Source organism: Onychostruthus taczanowskii, unplaced genomic scaffold (assembly GCF_017590055.1).
Source record: "Onychostruthus taczanowskii isolate IOZ18803 unplaced genomic scaffold, ASM1759005v1 scaffold14, whole genome shotgun sequence".
In the NCBI taxonomy this organism is placed as follows: domain Eukaryota; kingdom Metazoa; phylum Chordata; class Aves; order Passeriformes; family Passeridae; genus Onychostruthus; species Onychostruthus taczanowskii.
In genome coordinates this window covers 15119341-15142989 of record NW_024498573.1, presented here as the reverse complement: position 1 = coordinate 15142989, position 23649 = coordinate 15119341, and the positions used below count along the sequence as shown (strand labels likewise).

The window sequence follows — 23649 nt, the reverse complement described above, 5'->3', positions numbered from 1 at the left end:
AGCGGGGAACCACCTCCTAAATTTGGTGAGTCCAGATCCCACTTCCCATGGCTGCTGGTCGGTGTGAGGCCTGGAGCCCCACGGGGAGGGATGAGCAGGCTCCCAGCAAAGCTGTCCTTCCCAGAGCCCATCTCCCCGGGCTCCAGGGGCCTGTCCCCACCATGGGGACACCCCAGCTGTGTGGGGACAGGCAGAGGCAGAGCGCCCTGTCCCCTGTGGAACAGGATGGAGGAGCTGCAGAGTTGCCATGGAGATTTTCTCCCTAGCAGATGCTCTGGGCAGGTGCAAGAAGAGGCTCTGCCCCCCTCGCTGTGCGGCACAATGCCAGCCGGATCCTGCAGAAACAGGGAGCCTCCGCTACCGCCCGCTGCCAGCCCAAGGCCAGCACTGCCACCACTGCCACCACGGCCGCCACTGCCACCACGGCCGCCACTGCCACCACTGCCACCACTGCCAGCCCAACAGCCACCACTGCCAGCCCAAGGCCACCACTGCCACCACTGCTCCCGGCCTCCCTGCCCACGCCCGTGGGGGGAAACTGAGTCACCTCCCAAGGCACCCCAAGCTCCTGGCCTCACCTCCCCCAGCACATGTGACAATGGCATTTCTGGGGTGTTTCCCCCCGCCCTTGGGACCCTCAGCCCCTCTCACTGCCTGCTCTGGCTGTCACCCATTGCCTCCTCACTGAGCACAGAGGTCACACACAGCGTTACCCAAAATGGTCCCACAGGACCCCCACGCTGCCAGGGCACTGGCACGGTCCACATGGACAGTCAGCAAATGCCAGCCTCCCCAGCCTGTCCCAGGGCTGGAGGGGCACTGTTGGCCCCGGGGGTGGCACAGGGCATCCATGAGATGAGTGATGCCATCCCACGGTTGTGCTGCTGGGGACAGACACTGCATAGCTCTGAACCCATCTGTCCTGGGATGACTATATGATGATTTTTTCATGTAGATCTCTCCCAAATTTTATCATATAGTTCTCTCCCAAATTTGCCCTGAACCAAGACACCATCCCGGAGCACCCAGCCCTCCACCTTTCCTGCTGCTCCCAACACTTCTTCTTCCCCCTCCCTGGTCCTTCCAACTACTCATAGAATCATGGAATATCCAGAGTGGGAAGGAACTCACAAGGATCCAGCCCCTGGCCCTGTACAGGACACTGCAGCAATCCCACCATGTTCCTGAGAGTGTTATCTCACTTCTCTTTAAAACCACCCTCTGAAGTCCCCAATGCCACAGCATTAGACACCTAAAAATCCCCTTTCCCTAGGTTTTCCCCAAATGCCTCAAAAGCCACATCATCAGAGCTGTTCACAGCCGGCCAGAGCGTGGCTCCTGCAGCAGGTCCCTCCCCAGGAGCAGTTTCCCAGCCCTGGCCAGCCGTGTTTTCCACTCGCTGCGCTGCCGGTTGCGAAGCGGTTGAGGCAGCAGTGGGAGGGTTCCGGGAGCGACACCCACACAATCAAAAGCTGCTCTATCCAGCCGGGCCGAGCGTTTCCGTGGTAAGAGGAGCCGCTGGCTTGTGTACCTAGCGCAGGGGCTGCGTTTCAAAACACGCCGGGGTCACTCTCCCGCTTGTGCAGAGAGCCCGGGAGCGGATAATGGAGGCAGTGTTTGCGCACATTTCGGCACCATCGCGGAAATAACACGAGCCTCGCTCCTCCTGCAGCTGCACGGCCACCAGGGCACCCTCCCACGGGCACCTGGGGGGACCGCAGGCCTGGCCGTGCCGGGATAAAGCCAAAAGAAGCCCCCAACTCCATGGGTCGGTCCTCTTCCCAAAAATCCAAAGGCATTGCAGGATTCTGCTGGGGCTCTGGCAGCCCAGGGCTGGCAGATCTCTTGCTGCTGCACTTGGTTAGCCGTGGCAGTGAGTGGCACTTGCACCCTTAGGGACAGGGTCTCGGGGTGGCAGTGCTGGGTGGGTGTCCCTCAGGGTCCCAAAGGGGCTGTGGTGTCCTGAAGGGACATGAGCCCCTTCCCAGGGAGCAAAGGGCAGCAGGGGTACCTGGTGTCATGCTGGGTGGTGTTGGGGGTGCTGGGGTGGCAGCAGTGGTGGGGGTGTTGTGTGTTGGTGCAGGGCAGTGCTGTGGCACAGGACAGCCTGGCACAGTCCCACAGAGCAGCACCCGGGGCCCTGCACGGCACTGCCCAGTTTGGTGCTGGTGTGGTGCTGAGTGACACTGTGCCTCTTCAGCACCTTGTTCAGTGCCTGGTGTCACAATACCCAGCTGGGTACAGCCATGGTGCTGCCCAGAATGGTGCCCAGTATGGTTTTGTGCCTGCTTAAGTGTCTGGTTCGGTGTCATCATAGCTCTGCCTGATGCGGTGCCTGGTTTGGTGCCCAGGCCAGCACTGCCTGCTGCAGAGCCTGGTTCTTTGCCCAGTTCATGTCTAGTTTGGTGCCTGGGCAGCACTCAGTGCAGCAGTTCCCAGTCAGTGCCCACTGCAGCACAGCCCAGCCTGGTGCCCAGTTCTTTGCCTGGTTTGGTACCCAGTTCCAGGCTCACTGCAGCAGTGCCTGGCATAGTGCTCAGTTCTGTGCCTGGTTCCATGCCCACTTGTTTGCCCAGGCCAGTGCCCAGTCTGGTCCCTGGTTCAGTGCCTGGTTCCATATCTGCTCTAGCATCTGGTTGCTTGCTCAGCCTGGTACCTGGTTCAGTGCCAGTTCAGTGCACGATTGTTTGCCTTGCCTGGTACCTGCTTCTTTGCCCCATTGCTTTCCCAGCCCATTGCTTGTTTGCCTGGTCTGCTTCCAAGTCCAGTGCCCAGTCTGATGCCCAGCTGTTTGCCCAGTCCAGTTCTCAGTCTGGTGCCCTGCTCAGTGCCCGGCTGTTTTCCTTGAGCAGTGCTCTGCTCGGTGCCCTCTCTGGTGCCTGGCTGCTTGCCCTGGGCAGTGCCCAGTCTGGTGCCCAGCTGTTTGGCCGCTCCACTTCTCAGTCCGGTGCCCTGCTCAGTGCCCGCTCCGGTGCCCTGCTCAGTGCCTGCTCAGTGCCCGCTCCGGTGCCCTGCTCGGTGCCTGCTCAGTGCCCGCTCCGGTGCCCTGCTCGGTGCCCGCTCCGGTGCCCTGCTCAGTGCCTGCTCAGTGCCCGCTCCGGTGCCCGGCCGGCCGCGCCCTCCCGCCGCCGCCCCCGGCCGAGCGGCTCCGCGGCCGGCGCGTTCCAGGCCGGCTCTTCGGGGCAGCGCGGCGCGGGCGGCGCCAGGCGGGTGCGCGGTGCCACCGGCGGGTCCCCGGGCCGCCGCCGCCCGACATTGGCTGGAAACTGGAGCAGCGCGGCGGGGACGGTCGATGCCGATCGATCGCGGCGCGGGCGGCACCGCACGGCACGGCCCCGGCGCGGCACCGCACGGCAGCGGCACCCCGGTGTCCCCGCTCCGCGCCGCCCCGCAGCCCCCCGGGGGATGCGCAGCCCCCGAGAGCGGGACCGGGCAGGGGGTGAAGGCAGGAGCCCGTCCCCGGGTGTCGTGCCAGCACCGGGGGACCCGCCTGGGGGGCGCGCGGGGCTCCGGGAGTTTTGCCGGGTGATGCTGCCCAGTCCCCGTGTCCTTGTGCGCCGGTGGGACGGGGACAGGCGGCGTCAGCCCCGTACCCCAACCCCAGGGCCACCCCTTCGCCCTCCCCGGTCCTTCCTCCTGCTGAAGGGAGCAGCTGGGACATCTCTCTTGCGGTCTCTCCCGCAAGTTCTGGAGCTGGACCTGTCCTTCCCAGTGACCCCGCTCCATGGCCAGCTCCGTCCGGTTGTCCCCAGCACCGGGTACAAAGAGCTCCACGACCGGCCAGCGGCGCTGGGACACGGGCCGAGGGGCTGTGCCCGCCCAGAGCCGCACGCCCCCCGCACCCCCAGCAGCCCGAGCATCTGCCGCTCCCGGAGCTGCGAGGGCTTTGCTCCGGCTGCTGCTGCCGGGCTGCTGCGCAGGGGACGCTGCCCAAAGTTTCCTTCCTAGCAGCAGGAAAACCTTTTTTAATATAGGAAAGCAGAGCGGCGGCCTCGCAGTGCTCATGCGTGGCGGGCAGCGCAGCCCAGCTCCCCGCTTCCAGCCGCCCGCAGGGATGGCCGTGTCCCTGCCCTTTATCTTCCCCAGCCAGAGCCGGATTTTCAGGGCCAGGACGCGGTGCTGGCTGAACGGCGGCGGCCACGGCAGCAGCATCTCTCTGCCTCGGGCTGGGGGATACGCCGGAATCCTGCGGTGCGGGATGACTGGCCCCCGACGCCAGAGCAGGGAGAGCTACTTTTCCCGAGACTGCCGTTAATTAATGGCAGAAGGAGCTGAGCGGGCGGCTCGGCAGCGCTCAGGAAGGGGTTTAGCCCCGGAGCTGGCAGTTCTGCACGGATACCCCCTGCCTGGAGCAGGCAGCCCCGGCCGCTGCCGCATTTGAAGTCGCTGGGTGAGGGCGGCACCAAAGTTTCGCCAGGTTTTGCTCTTGTTTGACAGTGATTTCAATAATAATGCTGGAGGGTCCCGTGGCAGCAGGAACCCCGGGGGGCTGAGCATCCCCTGGGGAGGGGCGGAGGGGGGGCGGCATTTAAATCCAGGAGACTGTGAAGACTTGGTAAGAAAAAAAAAATAATAACCGGCTTAATAAAATGCGAAATCGTGCTCCTGGATTTGCTCTCCGCGGCTTTATGCCCCCGTGGAGTTAGCAGGCGCCTGGGGAGGAGGTCACGGCGCTGTGCATCAGGGCAGGCGTGGGCCCATCCTTCCCTAATTTATTTTTTTCTTAAAAGAAAAGAAAAAAATCCTTTATTTGGCAATTCCTGCGTGAATCAAGTTAGCATTTCACAGCTATTTAACACCTGGTTACAGCGTCTGCGGCAGAACCGCTGATACTCCAGCTCGGCACCCGCTCCGCATGGCGGGATCTGCCCCTTCCCGCAGGCGGGGACCAGCCGGATTTATCTTTCCTCCGTTCCAGGCAGGGATTTCAGGCAGGAGGTGCTTTGCGTGACTTTGTCGGGGGTTTCTCCCGGCGGAGTGAACCCCCAGCTCTCCCCTCAGCTCTCCCCCAGCGCCGCCCCTCGCCCCGTCCAGCTGCCATTACGGTCGGGTGGGAATCGACTCAAGTCCTCAAACCCCAAGAGTTAATCAAAGTGCTTTGAATATGTAAATGCTGAGTATTGTTTATCATTGCCTAGAGCTGATACAGCAGTTTTCCTGCTCAAAGCCCCGTTCAGATGGGAGCTCATGAAAATTCACAACAGCCTCGCAAATAGGTGATGGGGATTATTACCCGCGTCTTCCAAAGGAGCGAGGGGAGGAAGAGCAGCGGAGTGATGCTCCCCGTGGCGGCGGGGATCGGCGATGGAGCCAGTGCTGCTCCGTCCCTATAGGTGTAAACCAGCTCTTGCTTCACTTCCTGCGGCCAAGCGTTTGCCCTGGGCTGCGTGGGTGCAGACGGTGCTGCCGATGCAGCCCTCGGTGGCCGGGTGTGACACTCGCTTAAATATACCCCGAGTTGGCACCAGGCAGGGAATTCCAGGCAGGCAACACGCAATTTTCCATGAGGTTCTTCGGCAAGACCTCCAGCAATGAGTGCTCTGTCAATTAATACAACAATGAGCTTGGTGGGGATCTGTGGGAGTGCAGGGGGCGAGGGCAAGGGAGAGGAGTCCGCGCCCCATGGGAAGGGGCAAATCGGTCTGTGGGTCTCAGCAGGACTCCCTGGGCACAGACATCCCTGCTGTGCAGGCAGGGGGATGCCAGGATGGGGAGAAGGCTCTCCCATCACTCAGCTCCTCTGGGTAAGGGCACTCTGGAGGGGACCATGGGGCTGGAGAGCCCAGCTCACTCCAAACCCATCCACAGCACAAGAGCTCATCCCTCGGTGCTTCCCACCACATTCCTGTGGGTCAACCTGTTGACACCAATGCCTGGAAGAGCTTTTGCCCTCAGCCCGGCTGAGTGCCTCTGCATCCAAGGAGATGCCCCAGTTTTGGGTTCCTCTTGTGCAGGGCAGCTGACCCTGGAGGTCCAGGGCAGCCTCCTGCCTCGTGAGCCGTGCCTGCGGCAGAGCTGCCAACCTCAGGGGAGGCTGGGGGACAGCTGGGAGCAGGACGTGTCTCAGCCAGCCAAATTTAATCCTCCTACGTTAGCAAGGCTTAAAATAGGCTCCCTGCAGCATCGATGAGGGTGGTGGAGTTGGCCTACTCCAGCCCTCCCAAGTATTTTGGGGAAGCAGGGATGGCTGTTTTGCAGACAAGCACAGCTGGGAGGAACTGAGCTGTGCTGTCAGGGCGTCCTTTGCTGAAGCCATTCCAGGAATTAAACACACCTTGTGGTACCCTCGCCCCTCTAACCTCCCACTGCCACCTCTCAGGGTGCCACCTTCTCCCTTGCCATTCCTGCACAGCCCTTTCCTGCTCTCTCCCATGGTCAGAGGGTTCATTTTTCCCTGTGCCTCATGGAAATGATCCCTTTTGGTTAAGCCCAGCTTATGGTCTGTTCTTGATCCCCCCTCCATCAGCTGCCCAGAGGAGATGCCATCCTGAGGAGTGGTTGGCCAGGACATGACCTGGGCAGAAAGCCAGGGAGGAGCCCTGGGAGCAAAGCAGGTGTGGTGACACACTCGAGGAGCCATGGTGGGAACTCTGGGGACTCAAAGGCATCAAGCAGTGCTCATCATGTGGAGAGACTCCTTCCATGTCCCAGGTATGTCTCCTCAGTGCTGGATGTCCCATGGTGAGGGGCAGCCAGCTGTCACTGCCTTGGGCAGGTCCCAGCAGCTCCCTGGGCAGGGCAGGGTGGTGGCTCCAGGAGAAAAGGTTCCTCCTGCACCTCACCCCCAGGACCCCACTCTGGGCTGGGGGATGCAGGGGTTTGGTCTGTGGTGGTGGCTCCTGGGGACCAAGCTTTGGTGGGGTTTGGAGGCTCCTGGGAAAACGCTGCTCCTGATCCAGCAGTGCCTTGGCAGTGCCCGTGGTCACTGGTGCTGCTCAGTCCCTGGTGCTTCATTCCACCCCACAGGCTCTGCCTTCCTCCTGCTGGCTCCCTGCCACAACACCGGCTCTCCATGCCCTGCTGTCCAGAGGCAGGGGCTCCCCTCGAGCTCTGCCCTCCCTGCCTCACCCCGTGCCTGCCTCCCAATGGCACCTGGGGGTTTAGAGAAGCCATTTTCCCTTTTCTCCTTTCTCAGTGCAGCCTCTCCGTGGGCCCACGCACCAGCTGGGCCCCCCACCATGCTACTCCCACCAGCCCTGCTGTGCTGCCTGATGCCTTCCTGCCTTCACCTGGTGGGGCCGAGCCCTGCACGGGAAGGCAGCGAGCACAAAAGAGGTGGGAGAAGCCTCATCTCCCTTTGTGATCCCTCCAGAGCTGCTCTTCACCTGCCTGGTGGATCCCTGAGCGAGCTGCCCATCTTCCCATGAACCACTCTGTGAGCATCCCCTTGGGGAATCCTCTGGAATGAACTCCCCTTGGCAGGAGCAAAACTCCCTCAGGAAAGAGTGCAGAGACAAATTCCTGTGTTCTCCTGGGCTTTGCCAAGCTCCCTGAGCTGGGAACATCACAGGGCTGCACCGAGGCAGCAGAGACCCCGGTGTGCCACTTTGCTTTTTCCTCCACATCCCCAAAGGGTCCCCAAAGAACCCTTTAGGACCCCTCTAGGCTGTTAGAATCCTTATTCACCTGCAGTCCAACCTCCCATCTGCATCTGTCCCTGCCAGCACAGCACAATCCTGTGGGCACTGCTCCCTGCCAGGGTCCCCGTGTCACTGCTGGGGCTCTAAAAGAAAACAAAGCCCCCAGCACAGCCCCTGGTTGTGCACCTCTATGTGGAGGAAGGGTTTTGTCCTGAAAAGTGGTGGCACATCTGTTGGTTGAGCTGGCAGGGCTGGCCACCCTCCGTGGTGACCGTTCCTCGTCCTCGCTCCAGCCCCGAGGGGCTCACGCAGCTGCACTCACGGACCACTGTCCTGCTTCTCGTGGGGCTGGCAGCTCCTGAGATGAGTGAGGGGGGAAAAGGAGTCTGCAGGGGATGGAAGGAGTTGGTGAGGGAAGCTAAAGGATATAGGAATTCGCTGGCACATGGAAGAAAAGGAAAGGGAGAGGGTTTCTCCATAGCAATGACAAAGAATAGGCGATGAGAGGCATTAGTGCATTGCTAAGGGGATTGGTGGATATTCCCACTTGTGCTCAGAAACCCACTGGGACACAACAGCTGTTGAGCTGCTGTCCCAAGATAGTCCCAAAACATCAGCTTTTCCATCGTCTGGACATGGGTACCAGCGGCAGCCACTCAGCTGGAGGCACACCTGGAGCACTCGGGATGCTTGGAGACACCTGGGAATCCACAGCATGCTGCTGGCACAGGAGAAGGGGAGCATTTCACTGGCATTTTCAAGGAGGGTGTGGGACATCCTTGCTCATGACCTGGATAAATACAAAATGGGAAGGAGAACGGGGGGGCCCTGACTGAGCAAGAGGGGCAGAGAGCAGCATGGTTTGTGCCAGACCAAAAACATGAATTAGGTCTTGTCCAGTCCCGAGGAAATGCCGTTGTGCCGGGGCTGGGGTTGGCAGCAGGAAGGCGGCTGCCAGGACCGGCTTCCGCAAGACTTCCTCTCCCATGGCCCTTCGTTAGGGAATTAGGACGTAACGAGACGAAGGCAGCAGAGAGGAAACGAGCGCCCGGGGAGCCGCCGCTGGGGGAGCTCCGGGGGCTCTGCCCTGGCCCTGTTTGCTCTCATTAGGGAGGGGAAGGAAGAGCAGGCAGACGCTGGCAGGCGACCATGGCTCGGGGGAAGCGTGGCCACACGGATGCCTGGAGCAGCCCAGCCAAGGGGCAACCAGGGTACCCCATAAGCCAGGCCAGCAGGCTGGTGGTGGGGAAAGGGAGTGAGCGTGGAGCTGGGGAGCAGTGGGAGCAGTGGGAGCAGTGGGATCATTGGGATCAGTGGGAGCAGCAGCACGTGGGGGTGCAGGCTCTGTGCCATGGAATGGAGGGTTGGGCACAGAACCGACCAGCCGGGCACGGGGCATCAGGCACATGCCACCAGCTAAACCTGCATGCGGCCATCTCCAGGCTCAGTGTGGGCAGGGGTCCAGCACCCATCCCAGCCATGGGCATGCTCAGGAGTGATGGGGCTGAGCCCCAAAGGGAGTGGGATGGAGAGCATGTATCCACAGAGCTGGAGCTCGTGAGGGTGGATGTTTGGGGTCCCATGTGAGTGGGTGGGGTGGAGCTGTGGGAATGGATGGGTTGGATCCAGGGTGAGTGGATGAGCTGGAGCCCATGTGGGATACTCAGAGCCCCTCACCTGTCCCCAGAATTCCCCTCCCACCCCTGCTGTAGGATGTTGTTCTATCCACACCTTCCTGGGACAGCCTGGCCTTTGGCCTTCCAGGCCCCAGCCTGGATGTGGCCCCAGCTCCATGCCAGCTCCAGCTCCATCTCCAGCACCCACAACCAGCAGGTGACAATGCTGGAATAGCCCCACCTGCTCTCCTTGGGGGGCTCTGAGCCCACTGCTCCCTTTCTCCTGGGATCAGGGAGGGTGAATCCCCCCATGACATCCTTCCAGCTCCATCTCTAGGAGCTGCTGGCCTTTCCAAGCTGAGCAGAGGGAAACACCTGCCCTCCAAACCTGGCTCCCTGTGTGCTCCCCACGCAGGGGCAGGATGGGCAGCAGGGACAGCGCTTTCAGTTGCTCGCTATTTTTAATTGCTCTTTCCCAGAAAGGCTGGTGCAGGCTCCTAAAGCTGCTTCCAGCTGGGAGTTTGGAAAGCTGGTTCCAGTTAGGCGCCCGGCGCTCGGAGCTGTTATTTTTAGAAGGGCTGAAGGCAACAGCCCCACTCCCCGGGCTGCTGCTGGGCCCTGGCCATGTCCCCTGGTTGGCAGGACCCCGCTGGACCCTCGGCTGGGGACATCCTGGAGGCGTGATTTTATGACTGCCCTTTTTTTTCTGGTGCTTTTTTGGCAGGGAGGGACTTTCATCTCCCCGTGTCAAGCTGTGCAGCCAGGAAGACCAAAGGCAGAGGATGTGAGCAGTGGTCATCCCTGAAGGGCCGGGGCGCAGAGCAGCATCTTCTGGTTTTAATTAAAAACCATCCGCTGGCAAAGTCTGATGGCGTGAGCGGTGCCTGGGCCGGGACAGGACCAGCAGGGAGCGTCTCCAGGGCAGCGCCCGGCACCGGCCGGGGCTGCCCCGCGTCCGAGCTCCGCCCCACGCCTGCCTTCCGTCCTCGTCCCTCTTCCCCTGCTCCCTCCTGCCTCCTTCCCTCTCCCCAGGGACCCCAGTGCCACTCTCGCCGTCACTTGGTCACCCCATCCATGGCCATGAGCCCTTAGAGTTCTTCCCCTGCTCATCCTCACTGAGGTTCCCCATGTCTGCCCAGTTTGGGGGGTGGGGCAGAGGGCAGGGAGTGCCCCCCAGAGCAGATTATCCCAGGGGATAATATCCCATCCATTCCCGGGCCCTGCCATAGACCCCAGACATTTGCCACGGGCACTGTCCCCTCACTGTGACCCCCACCTCTCTGCCACGGGGCTCACCCCATCACTGTGACCCCCCAGTCCGGTTCCACGGCCCACTCTCTGTCACAACCCTCATCCCTCTTCCATGGAGCTCACTCTGCTCCCGTGCCCCCATCCTCATCCCATCCCCGTGCCCCCAGCCCTCCTCCGCAGGGCTCACCCTCTGCTGTGACCCCCATCCCTGCTCTGAGGGCTCCCCAGCCACCCCGAGCCGCGCTGACTTCACCCGGGCAGCGATTTCCCCATCACATCAAATTCGCCCAGCCCGAGCCCGGCGCGGCCGCTAATCAGCTGGGTTATCTGCGCCCCATTCTTCACCGCTGCCGCTGCCCCGCCCGGGCGCGGGGGCTCATCCCACCGCCCTCCTCCTCCTCCTCCTCCTCCCGCGGCAGCCACCTCCATCCTTCCTTCCCACCCTGCAGCCCCGCCGCCCCCCCGGCCGGAGCGCGGCCAGCTGGCTTTGCCTGCTTTTCGGCTTCAACCTCCCCCAAGGATTCCTAAATCTGATAAGGGAGGGGGGTGCTGCTTTCAAAGGAGCGGGGTTGACCTTTGCCGCTGCAACGAGAGCCGCATGGAGGAAAAAAATTGGCTGCGGCGAGCGGGGGGGAGCGAGCGAGCGAGCTGCTGTGGTTTTACAATCCCTAAATAACGCCGGGAGCTGAGCTGTAAACACATGGCGGTACTGCCTGAGCGTGTCCGCACCCCCTCGATGGAAACCCAGCCTGGAAAATACTCCGACCTTAAAGGAGAGAAAAGGAAGAAATCTCCTGAATTATTTAGCGAACGGTTCCAACCCGACGGCTAATTCTGCCGGCAGACGCCGGCGGCCGGAGCCTGGCGTTGGGAGATGATGGCTATCGGCGCTAGCGGCGGCGCTGGCGGCGGGAGCTGCGGGGTCCCAGCCCGGGGGGACCAGCGGCGCCGCAGGGGTGCAGGACAGAGCAGGGAGCCCTGGCCGATGTCACCCTGCCTGCTGCGTGTCCCTCATTCCCTGGGGCGGGGGACAGAGCACCCCGGCGGCACAAGGGGAGGCGTTCCCACATCCGCTCATCCCACTGAGACACGCAGAGAGGAAACCCCAGCACCTGGAAAGAGCCCCAACGCCCCCTCCTCTGGCACCCCCAGCCCCACGGGCACCCCAAAAGGTCCCCTCTGCCCGGCCTCGCTGCCCGCAGCGCCCCAGCAGTCGGGGGGAGCTGCCACCCCGTCCCCTCTCACCTGCTCTTCCCAATTTTTTTTTTTCTTTTTCTCGGAAGCAACTAACACTTTTCTTTGAAGAGCAACAGATGAGCGAGACCCTCCCAGCGCCTTTTATGATGTTAAATTTATTGCCTGGCTCCACAATTGCCATTTTAATGACGAACGCTCCCACGGCTTTAACGCGGCTGAGTGCTGGCATTGAAAACAGAAGCCGGGGGGGACACGCTGTCTCCGGTCTCCTGGAGGAGAACGGATTCCAGCCCTTTTCCTGATCCTTGCACAAAGTTTTGCCAAATAGATAATGTGTTTTATAATTTCCAGACGGTGCTGTGCTGGTAAGGGAGGCCCTCTGCTGGCACCGAGCTGATGGGGAGAGCCCCGGGAAGCACCAGCGAGGCATCGAGCCTGGGAGACACCTCTGGCAAGGTGTGCCTGGAGAACCGAGCCTGGAGATCCATGTCGAGCAAGCCAGGCCCAAGGAACCTCTGTTCTGGAGGTGCTGGAGGGCTCACAGAGGTCAGCACAGGGAATCGAGCCCACGGGAAGGAGCCTGGGAAATCGAGTTAGGGAAACCAAGTGGAACCAGAAAAGTGAGCCCAGAGCCAGGAGCAGAGACCTGGACCTGGAGAAAGATGCATGGCCAGCCCAGCCCTGAGGGTCACGCCTGGGCTGAGCCCATCCCAGCCCTGCTGCATCCAAAGTGATCCCCAATCCCTGCAGCCCTGCTGGTCACAGCGAGGTGGCTGTGCACACCCAAAGGGAGCAGCCCAGACCTTCCCTTGGCTGGGAAAAGCCCTGGTACCTCTGCCCCATGGGTGGCACCAGGGGGAATGTCTGGGATGCTGGGAGGGAAGGAGGGGACTGATGGCAGCTTTGCCATGGGGTGGTATGGAGCTGCCACAGCCCCACTGTGTCCCAGATGGGGCTGGTGAACGTTCCCCCTCCTCTGGGCACAGAGCCCAGGGGTGACAGTCCCCACACTGGGAGTCCCCAATCCTCTCCAGGAGGGCATCAGGGCCCTGCCAGAGGACAAGGATAAGTCTGGAGCTGGCGATGGACAGCTGCAGTGTGGGGCCAGCCACGCAGACCCACACCAGGGATTTCAACTGAGGACACTGACTTCTACCAGGAGATGCTTTATTTTTTTTTAACGGTGCCTGAAACTCAGCCTGGGTTATCAGGGAGATATTAAATTGCTGTTGGAAGCGACACCAGTGGGGCGGAAAAGCCATGCTGTGCTCTTACCTCTTCCCACAAGGTCGAGGCAGGCAGCCCCGGGGGACGACGCATTCGCCGCGTCCTTCCTGTAGCGAGGATCACATGTCAGAGCCAACGAAGCCTTGAGAAAATTAAACCCGTGAGCTCACCGCCTTCCTGAGCGCAGGCGCCAGCCCTCCCCGAGGTCCCCGAGCCTGGACTGCCAGCTGGGGTGACCTGGCAGCAGTGCCAGTGGCAGGAGGATGCCACCTCCCCAGGGGCCAGCAGCAGTCCCCACCGGCGTGCCTGCAGCTGGGCTGTGCGGTGAAGGAGCTTTGAAGCCTGTTGTGCATCACTGGCTGATGGGGAAGGACCTTCCCATGGGAAGAAGCTGTCAGCCTTGGCAGAACACAGTTGCAAAAGTCTCCTGAAGGCCTTCAGCCAGATTTCCTCTGGGGGATCCAAGTTCCTGCTTGGGCAAAGGGACGGACAGATGGGTTCAGCCCTGGTGGGACTGGCACATCTTGCCGTCGCCAGGGCTGTGCCCACACTGGGAGGTGGCCAGGCGTGGGGCTGGGCTTTTTCCAGGGCAAGGTAAGTGCTGTTGCCTCTGTGGCACAGTGGATGGACAGAATCAACGAGAAGGGCAACACAGTCCGCAGGAGAGCCTGTGTGTTCATGGGGGTTCACCTGGAGACCCCCAAGAACACAGGGACCCCAAGCTGCCCACCCCTCAGTCAGCTGGGACCAGCACTGGAGAAGGGACATCACGAGTAACACTGCCTGGGAGGGACAAGAGGAGCCAAGAGTATGAGTTTGGGACCTGGGGACAGTGAGGGATTGCCCAAGATAGCAAGAGGAGCAAGGGGAGGATGAAGGAGAGGTCCAAGGGAGGACCTAGAGACAATTGTCCATGGGGCTGTTAAAGCCCCAGGGCTGAGCCAGACCTCTTCCCAGGGCACCCTCTGCTCTCCCAACTTTGCTGACATTCCCCAGCTCAGAGGGGGAGCAGAAATGCAGCTCAGCTCCCATTTCCCCCTCCAGGTACTTTCTCCTTCATCACCCTCTTCCTCCTCCAACCAGCCCAGCTCTGCACTTTGGCTCTGCCCCTTCCCAGCCAGCCACAAGGCACCAGGGCTGTTTTTTCATGTTCCCACTAGGCGCCCCCCACAAAGAATGGGGTTTCAGTGGGTCCATGGACCCCTTGGCACAGCCCTTGGGGGTCTCCAGTTCCACCAGTGGCACAGGCAGGCAGTGCATGCACACACACACACCCACACACAAAAACCCCCTCTCCCTGCCACCACAGGGGCCCAGGCTCAGCAGCCACCTCCAGGCCCTCCCCAGGACCAGCAGGGGCACAGCCAGCCCCAGCCCCTGGCACAGCCCAGCCCGGGCAGGGCTGCAGCCCCGAGCAGGCGGCGGAGGGACGGCAGCAGGCAGGCAGGAGCCGTGCGGGGATGCTCCAGCAGCTGCCGCCAGCACGGCTGGCGGATGCCCTTTGGCCAGGAGCAGCCAGGCTTTTTTTCCAACCCTTCCCAGAAAGAAAACAACAACGCAAGCCCCATAACAAGCTGGAGGGAAGCAGCGAGGAGGCGGCAGATAAGAGGCTGGAGCCGCGCGGAGGCCTCACGGAGATGAAAGGCGATTGCGAACGAGCCTCCCCATCCCCTGCGGACAAAAGAGCTCCTAAAATATTAACGAGGCCCCGTGCCGCCAGGTCCCCCGGCCCCCAGCGCCGGCAGGAGCAGGCGGTACCCGCGCTGCCGGCCGAGGGGTCCTGGGGGATGGAGGCGCAGCGGGGAGCAGCGCAGGATGCTCATTAATTACCTCCGTGCTCCGCGCTGGCAAACGTGCCCCCCGCTTCCCTCGCCACCCCAGGGAGCCGCTGCCACCTCCCCAGCGGATCGGCGTTTAAAGAGCACCGAGCAGGAGCTGTGTGGGCATGGTGGCCCCTCGCTGCCATCTCGGCACCCGAAGGTGCAGCCTCAGCCCCCCAGCACCGCCCCGGTGAATTTGGGGAGAAGCTGGGGCTTCACGGGGGTATTTGCACACCAGCAGCAGGGTGGGGAATGGGGAGCAGGGGAGGGTGCTCGCTCCTGCTTTGTCTGCCTGTGGCTCACCAGGCCCAGGCTGGGGATGGGTGCCTGGGGTGGGGTCCTGTGGGAGCAGCCCACCCTGAGGGGGATGAGCACGCTGTGACACGGGCACTGCTCCTGCCGCATTCCCGCTCCATCAGCTGTCCCAGTGCCCGAGTGGCTCCGTCCCCACTGGCGCCCATCCTCGGAGCCCACCTGTGCACAGCACAGCCGGCCCGTGTGCTGCAGTCCCGGGCCTGGCTCCGTATCCCGGCGAGGACAGGGGCACCGTGACACCGGCAGCCAGGCCGAGCACCCTGGGGACTGGAGGTGACCTCGTGGAAGAAGCATCCACCCGCCGAGGGCAGAGCTGCCCCGTTCCCTCCTCACTGGGCAGAGCACAGGGCTGGCTGTCAAGGGGGCGGCAGGAGAAGGGCGATGTTCGTGCTCCTCGAACGTGGCTCCGGGACGAGCAGCGGGATAACAACAGCTCCAGCGCTGGGTCCGGAAGCGGGTCCGCAGCAGCCGTCAGATCGGGCCATTTGCATAGCACAGATGGCAGCCCAGGAATTTCAAAGCGTCCCCCGTGCCGCGGCAGCTGAAGGGCTCGGTGGCCCCGCGCAGCTGCCGGAGGGAAGCCGAGCTGCCCCGGCCTCCGGGGCACACCGGGCACGGCACGGGCACACCGGGCACGGCACGGCACGGCCAGCACCGCTGCCCAGCCGTGGGGCAGCGATGGAGGGGGACGTGCGGGCTCCGGGCCCGCATGGAAGGGCTCCCGCAAGGGCTGGAGGGCATGACATGTGAGAGACGACGGGAGCTAAATTTACACGGCGGCGGAGCGAGCTGCCTCCAAGGAGACGTGATCACGGGCTATAAATACCTGCAAGGAAACAACGGGGACAGGGACGGTGAATTATTCACAGGCGCAAGATGGCAGGGCACGGAGCGAGCCAGGCCGGGAGAGGGAGCTGGGCCGGGGCAGCCCGGGATCGGCCCGGCTGTGGGCCATGGGGACAGCCAGGGCCGGGACACCCCTTGTGCCCGGAGCTCCTCGGTGGCGGTGTGAGGGTCCCGGGGGTGAAGCCCAGCCTGGCACCGTGCTGCCCCGAGGTGCCTCCTCCAGGGGGTGGCTGGCACCAGGGATGGCCGCTGGTGGCAGGGTGTGGCCAGGTTCTGGGTGCCCCTGCCAGACAGGGCGTGAGGACAGGTCCAGCATCTCCCATGCTGGTCCTGAGTGCGCAAGAGGGGACAGCAATAAGGTGATGTCCCATGTCCCCTGCGCTGGAGGCACCCCCAGCCTGTCCTGTCCCGCTCCATGGGTTTCCCAGAGGATGCTGAGCAGACACAGCAGCAGGACAAGCCCTTTGTGTCTGCAGGAGACACTTGGGGGAGGATTTGGGGCTGGAGTGTCGAGGAGCACATCTACTCTACTCGGGATTCACGGGCTTTCAACGATAAAAATAAAAAATAGAAATTACAACTAGTTTTATTGCTGCTAATGAGAGCAGGTTCCTAAAGGCCGGTGCTGGCGGTGCCGTGCCCCGCTGGCAGGGCAGGGTGCGGGGAACGGGGGATCCCCAGCCCCGGCCCCGCCGCTTCCCGGCCTCTGCTGCCCTCGCCCGGCCGCGGGGAGCGGAGCGGGAGCAGGGACCCCCCTGTCTGCGGCTATTTCCTAATTCGAGCCCTTCTCGGGGGTATCTCCTCTTTTCAGCTGTATTTTTTCACCCACACTGAAAGAAGGATTAGAGGAGACCCCGCTGTCCCCCAGCCCCCTTCCGCTTGTCCTCACCTTCCCCCTGCTCCCGGCTGGGGATTCTCCTTGTGCCCAGCTCCACTCCCACTGGAGCACCCAAAGCTGTCCTGACAAACCACACCTGAATGATAAATGCTCCCCCATGGAGATCCAGCTGCCTCTCTCCTGGCCAGCCCAGCTCACCCTTCCTGGAGGAGCTTTAAGGTCCCTTCCAGCTCAGACCAGTCTGTGACTGCAATTCCCACATCCTTGTTTCAGGGGGAACTGCTGCCCTGTGACCCCCAGCACTCCAGGGGTCCCTTGCAGGCTCCCCACAGCTCTTGGTGAAGGTACAGCAGTGCCCAGGGTGCCACATCCCTGCTCAGAGCAGCGTCCCTGCCCTGCCCTGCCTGCTGCAGGCAGCTGCCTGTAATCAGACCCCCAGCATCCCCCCTCCTCCTCCTGGAAAAAGTCACAGGCAACCAGGACACAGCACTCCTGCCTGGCGGGGGTCTGAGGGAGCTGGAGGGGTCCAGAGCCAGCACAGGACCATGGCTGGTGGGATCCCAGCCCCAGCTCTCCCAGCAGCTCTGTTTCAGACCCTGGCCTTGCCATGGCTCCATCCTTCCTGCTCCCTGAAGAAGTCCTGGAGCTTCCAGCAGTCCCCAAAGCCAGGAGGATGGATTCTCTTTGGAAAGAGTTTCTGGATCTGGTGGTTTCACTTCAGGGGCAGGCTTGGCTTGGGCTTGAGGAAAGGATCAACAGATCCCTTATTTACACTGAGATGTTTGGGGACTCTGGGTCTCAGCACCAGCTCCAGTTCCTCTTCCACAAAAAAAAATCCCTGCAACCAAAGGGAATGGCACAGCCTGGAAGGCAGAGCTAGGAAAAAAAAAACCCCAAACCTATAAACACCCAGTAGTTTACAGTGGCTACACAGCCAAGGGCTTAACCAAGAGCATTCAGTGCTCAAATGTTGCTAATGCAGCTCAGGCAAGGGCTGGGACAGTCATGGCCTGGCAGAGAGACAACTCTGCCAGGAGGAAAAGGGAAAACGCAACAGGAAAACAGAGGAATGGGCTGAACAGTAGGAATTTTCATTCAGCTCATGGAGATGCAAGTCACCCCCCAGGGCACAGGATGCATGGGAGGACTCAGAGCAGGGGAGGTTGAATCCCACTGCAAAGCCCCTTTAGTTTTGTACCAAAAGGGCTTCACCAACACTTTCCTGAGGCTCATCCCGTGTCATCCCCACACAGGACAGTTCCCTCAGCACAGGCTCAGGCACTGCCACTGGGAGGTGCTCCCAATTCTGCCCCATCTGCTCCTCCCTGGGGCTGGGCTGGGGCCGTGTCATCACCCCTTTCCAAAAAGCCTCTGGCCAAGGACTTGGGTTTTCCTGGTGGGTGCCTTACAGAGGCCAGCACAGCATTTTTGAGTGGAGTTATTTGACCCAAGGCAGGATTTGACATAAGGGAAGATTTCAGCATTTAAATACAGAGCCTGTGCTTACCTGTCCTGTGTCAGCTCAGACTGCAGCACTTGCACTTGATGATCTCTGAGGTCTTTTCCAACCTACATGATTCTCTGATTTCAACAGTTACCCCACAACAAGCCAAATAAAACCTACATGACAAAAACCCATCCTCCCATGAAGTGTCCAGCCTGGATGTGGGGAAGTTCCTACAGCTTTTCCATCAGCATTTTCCAAGAAAGCATCACCAGCTGGAACAGGGAGTGCTTTATGTTGGTACTCAGGGTTACAGCAGGAGCAAACTCCCACGGAGCTTTATAGAAGTGGTAAATCCAGCAGGGTCAATCCCATCTCTGACTCAATTGGATCAACATGCAGCTGAAGCTCACCTGGCTCACGGTGCCACGGCTGGGCTTTATCTCTTACACACCTTTATCTCTGCAGGTGAGTCCCCACATGCACCTGCTTGGACACAAGAACATCCAGGAGCTGCTGTCACCTCACTGTCCCATGTGACCCCACTCACTCATGCTCACCCACTGCTCCATTCTGCTTGTTTCCCTGAAAATCAGAGCTCTTATCCCACACATTGTCAAGCAATGGGGATAAAAAAGAGGGGACAAATCAGGGAAGCCGTGCACAGGGTTAATCAGGGGATCAGGAATGCTGGGACATCATTCCTGCAGCTGTGCAAGTGACAGACAAGGGTGGGTTTTAAGTACAGCGATCCTTTCCTGGAGCTCTGCTGACACCCAGTTAATTCTCTGCTCCCTGCAACTCCCTGGCAGGAGGTTTGAACCATGTGGGGGTCAGCCTCTTCTCCCACGTAACAGGACAAGAGGAAACAGCCTTAAGTTGTGTCAGGGGAGGTTTAGGTTGGAAATTAGAGAAAATATATTCACTGAAAGGTGGTTGGGCATTGGCACACACTGCCCAGGGATGTGGCAGACTCACCATCCCTGGAGCTCCTAAAAAAAAATCTGTGGACGTGGCACTTTGGGACATGGCTTAGTGGTGGCTTTGGCAGCGCTGGGGGAACTCTTGGACTCGTTCTTGTGGGGTTTTCCAACCCAAATGACTCTGTCTGCCTGATGCCCTGCAAATTCCTGCTCCCACGCTGAGCTGGCCAGGCACAGACCTCCCAGAGAGCCCCAGACAGCAGCACTGCAGCGACTCACGGAGCTCCAGGGCAGGGGCAGAGAAATAATCACCATCCCAAGCTGTAGAGGAGGTTGTTTCAATAGAACTTGCTAAACACTGACCCAAGAATAGCCACAAGGCAGGAGGGAATCAAACCTCCCAAACAGCACAACTGCCTCGGGCACCTCAGGGGGAGCACAGAGAATTTAGACACAAAACACCAGCTCTGCTTAAGGCAGAAAGCTCTGCAGCAGTCACTCCATGGCTACCTTTGCTCCATCAGAACAAGGAATGAATGCTCCCCCCTTTAGAACACTGGCACTTGCTCCCAGCTGTGGTGGCCCAAGGCCAGCTTTCCTTTCTCCCAGCCCGGCCAGCTCAGATGCCTCCTCCAGGGGCAGCAGCAGGGCAGGATGTGCCTCCGCAGCCACCTCCAGCAGCTGGGGCCGGGCGAGGGCAGGACCCTGCAGCTTCAGCTGCACACAGGGACACAGACACTGGGGAGAGAAAAGCTTGGCTATGGTGCTTGTGGCTTCAGGACACCAATTCACTTCTTATTCAAAATGCCGTTTTTATCTATATCCCAACAACCTGCTCTTTCAACCCAAAGAAATGTTTAGAGTTGAGCAACAAACAGATTTGCTCAGGAAAGGAGGAGAATGGTAAATACACCCAACCCCCACTAGCCCCGAGGTGGTTTCACCTGACTAGACAACAATAAAAACTAAATCTTCTCACCCAGGGAAGGAGGGGGTGGGCACAGAGAGGCAGAACCACAATAAAATAGAACCTGTGGGTGCCAAATCCAGGTTAGAGAAAGCCATGGGCCGTGGGAACCAACAGCTCCAGCTTCCCCAGCACCCCACGTGCCTTGTGCTCTGGCTCCAGAGCTGATCCCAGCTTTTCTCAAGTGACCCCACTGGATCAGGGACTGGAGGAAGCTCATGATGAAATCAGAGCACCTACAAACTTTCTGTCAAGTCACAGCTTCCAAAAAGGAAGGGGACGGTGTTGGGCTTGGTGAGAGCACAGACAAACATGCATGTCTGCATGAAGACAAACAAGCCCCAAGGCCACTCCAGCTCACCCAGAAAGCACTGCCTGTGGCCAGAGCAAGCCAGGCTTTGCAGGAAGCTTAAAAAACAAGATGAAGGTGACTGGACATAGTTGAGAGAGGGACAGGGCAAGACTGGAGCCTCAGGGAGAAGGGACAGAGCAGCCACAAGAGGAAAGGAAGCAACGTGAGCCAAAATAAATGGGCAAAAGGCACAGGTAAAGCAAAAAAACAAAACAAAACAAAACAAAAAACCCAACCAAACAAAAAAGCAATCAAGCCAGAGAGTTTAAGGGAATTATTTAATGGTGATCAAATTGCAACACAATACAAGAGTACAAACAGTGTTAGCATGGACCTAGTCACACACACTTCCAGGTGAGGAGGGGCAGCGAGGACAGACTGCAGGGATCCCTCCCAGAGCTCCAAGTGCAGTCACTCACACAGGGCTTGCTCTCCGTGCCTCTGGAGAGCTGCACAGCAGGATCTGTCCTGCTTTTAACCTTCCAGACACCCTCAGTGCTCTTGTCCCTGTGCAATCCCTGTAAGAAACCACATTTGCCAAATCCCAACAACTGAGATCTGCAGCTTTTGCTCCAAGCCTACCCAAAGAGCCACGGAATGGAAGGAAGCAGGAACTGTGGGGATGAAACTCCATTGCAGCTGTAGGAGAGGGAGGGAGACTTCCCTCATGCTGCAAGGATGAGAAGACTTTTCTGAGGTTCTGTATTTAATGGGGACAGCCTTCCTGCCACTCAGATACACCTCCAGGCTTTTATTCTCCCAGGAGATGACTTTCCAAGCTCTGCCTGGACGCACTGGCATGCCTGGAGCCTTAGCCAAGGGCTCCTCCACCTGGAATGGGAGTGCTGAGCACATTCAGAGGTGGCTTGTTGTCCGGGCTCTTCAGAGCAAGGTGACACGTTCACTCCATTCACTGCTGCGAGCAGTTTCGCCAACTCCCACGCCCCCGGGGCTCCTGCCTTGCCCCATCCAGAAAGAGCTGCTCAGGCACAAAGAAATCCCCCTGTCACTGGGAACAGCTGCCCTCGGGATCCTCATCTTCTCCTGTGCATCAGAACTGGCAACAAGAGCAGCTCCAGAGATGTTTTGCTGCTGAAGATGACCAAGGCTGTAAAAACCAGAGCCAGGCATTGCAGTCTGCAGGCACAGCTGCCAAACAGCAGGGAAGAGCAGGCATGGACAGGGAACAGTCTGCTACACCCACTAAGGACACAAGATCATATCCAACTTAGCCCTGCTGGTTTTCCCACATCATTTGATGGATGCAGACTGAACAGAAGAGTCTGAGGACACTATGGGATGCAGCTTAGTTGGAAGCATTGGAATAACAGGGTAATAACTAATTTAAAAATCCCTCTTGCCTTCCTATGACAGAAATGCTGCAGCACATCCCACCACAGGACAAGCTGGGTGTTTGAAGCACAATAATCAGGTCTCCAGCACTTGCCAGGATCAGCTCCATCCCACTCTGCAGGTCCATGGAGGCCGGGCTTTGAGCCATGGGAATGTTTAAGCCAGCTCCTGCACGAGTGGCTGCTCAGTGCTGAGCCAAGAGAGGTTCCAAAATACAGGGATCACATTCCTCCTCTGGGTCACTCTGAGCAGTGGACAGGCACTGATGAGCACAAGAAATGCATCCAGGCACAGTGTTCCAGCTTTGCTGCCAGAGCTGGGGGGTTCTAGGCAGCCCAGCACTATCTTTAAATAAAACACACTTAGCACGTGACAGGAAAAAAGGGAATTGCATGAACAATCTACATCCACAGAAGGTCCAGCACAAAGAAAGCCAAGCAAAGGCAATCGGGCAACTTAAATTACTAAACCAAGTTAAAAAACTGGACAGGGATGGAAAAGGTTGATGACATGACAAGCTCAGGATTCCTAGACAGGTAGTGACCAGAGCCCCTGGCCTCATGTGCTGTTTGACATTACAACACACTCAATGCACAGCTTCAAAGGAGCAAGATTCTAGTTCCAAAAATAGCTAAGCTGGGTCAGGTTTTCAGTTAAATGCTAAAGGCTCCTTCATCTAGTTCACAGTACAATCCTCAACAACAAATGGTCAACCCACAGGAGGTACACAGCTCATCCTCCCATCTCAACCATCACCAGACCTGCTTTTAGTACACCACAACTGTGGTCATGCCATCAGCAAAAAGGTCAGAACTGTTTAAAACACCTCACTGCAAATGAGCTCATCCCAACATGAGCAGATGCGTTAATGCATCCTCCCAGCTGAGCTGTTACAGGTTCAGGACTCTTTCAGGGTGTGTGTGGCTTGTTAATGTCCTGTCACCTCATGTTTGTGGCTCCTGGCCCACCAGAAAGAGAAACAATCCTCCTCAGTTCCCTCAGCTGTCACTGCTGCCTCCTCTCCCATACGGTCTCTGATCTCTTCCAGTCACTGCCAATTTTCAAAGGCAGCCAGATCTGCCACAAAAATCATTCTTGGGTCGCTCAGTTGCAAAGCCGTTAAAGAGAATCCCCCCAAACTGTTCACAATCAGTGCAGCCCCTTCCCTGTGCTTCTGTGACCCCAAAGAAAATCATGGGAGGGCAACTCTGCCACGGCCAAGGTGTATTGGAGAGGCCAGCAGGAGCACAACAGCTCAGGAAGGGCAAGGCCATGGATCCAGGCTGCCACAAAGCCCAGCCACACCAGCTTACACTGCAGTTTTGATGCCACAGGCGTCATCCAGGACCACAGGCAGCTTCCCAGACATCCAGAACCAACAGCCTGTGGATAACACGAGTTCCAGGTGACCCAACCCGAGCTTTGCAGCCCTGCACACCAATCTCTCCCCTTCCCCTGTGGCCCTGCAGTGTCCCTCAGCCAGGACACGTGGCCACGTGCTCCGTCCTTCTCCAGAGCAGCTCTGCCGTGCCCTGGAGCTGCTCTGTCCCCAGGGCAGCAGGGCCCTCGTGCCTCTGCAGAGGGACACAGCTGCCTGCAGGAGGGCTCACACCTGCCCAGCACCATCGAGAGATGAGACAAGAGGAACAGATTTAGACCAAAAGCAGTGGACATTTATTCCTCGTTTGTGCAAGAGTGTCAAGATGCATTTGGGAATGGCTGGGACAGACCCTGTGGCTGGAGAGCCAGCGGCTCCAGCCTCTCCTGCCCGATGGCTTGGGTTACAATTCTACTAAGAGGAGATAAACTTGCAGACTCACCTACTGTCACACCAACGATGCTGGCAAATACACTTGTATACAAAGAAAAGTTTCAAACTACATTTTTTTCACTAGATTCAAGTGAAGACTTTGTTCCAAA

The 23649-nt window shown here is 59.4% G+C and overlaps 1 long non-coding RNA gene across 1 annotated transcript; it reads left to right on the top strand.

Annotated features, from left to right (window-relative positions):
• Positions 1 to 1445: 1445 nt before the first annotated feature.
• On the top strand, positions 1446 to 11221 carry LOC121332526. Its single transcript, XR_005952154.1, has 3 exons — positions 1446 to 1505; positions 6467 to 6651; positions 9921 to 11221. It is a non-coding gene; the product is annotated as an uncharacterized LOC121332526 (long non-coding RNA).
• The last annotated feature ends 12428 nt before the right edge of the window (positions 11222 to 23649 follow it).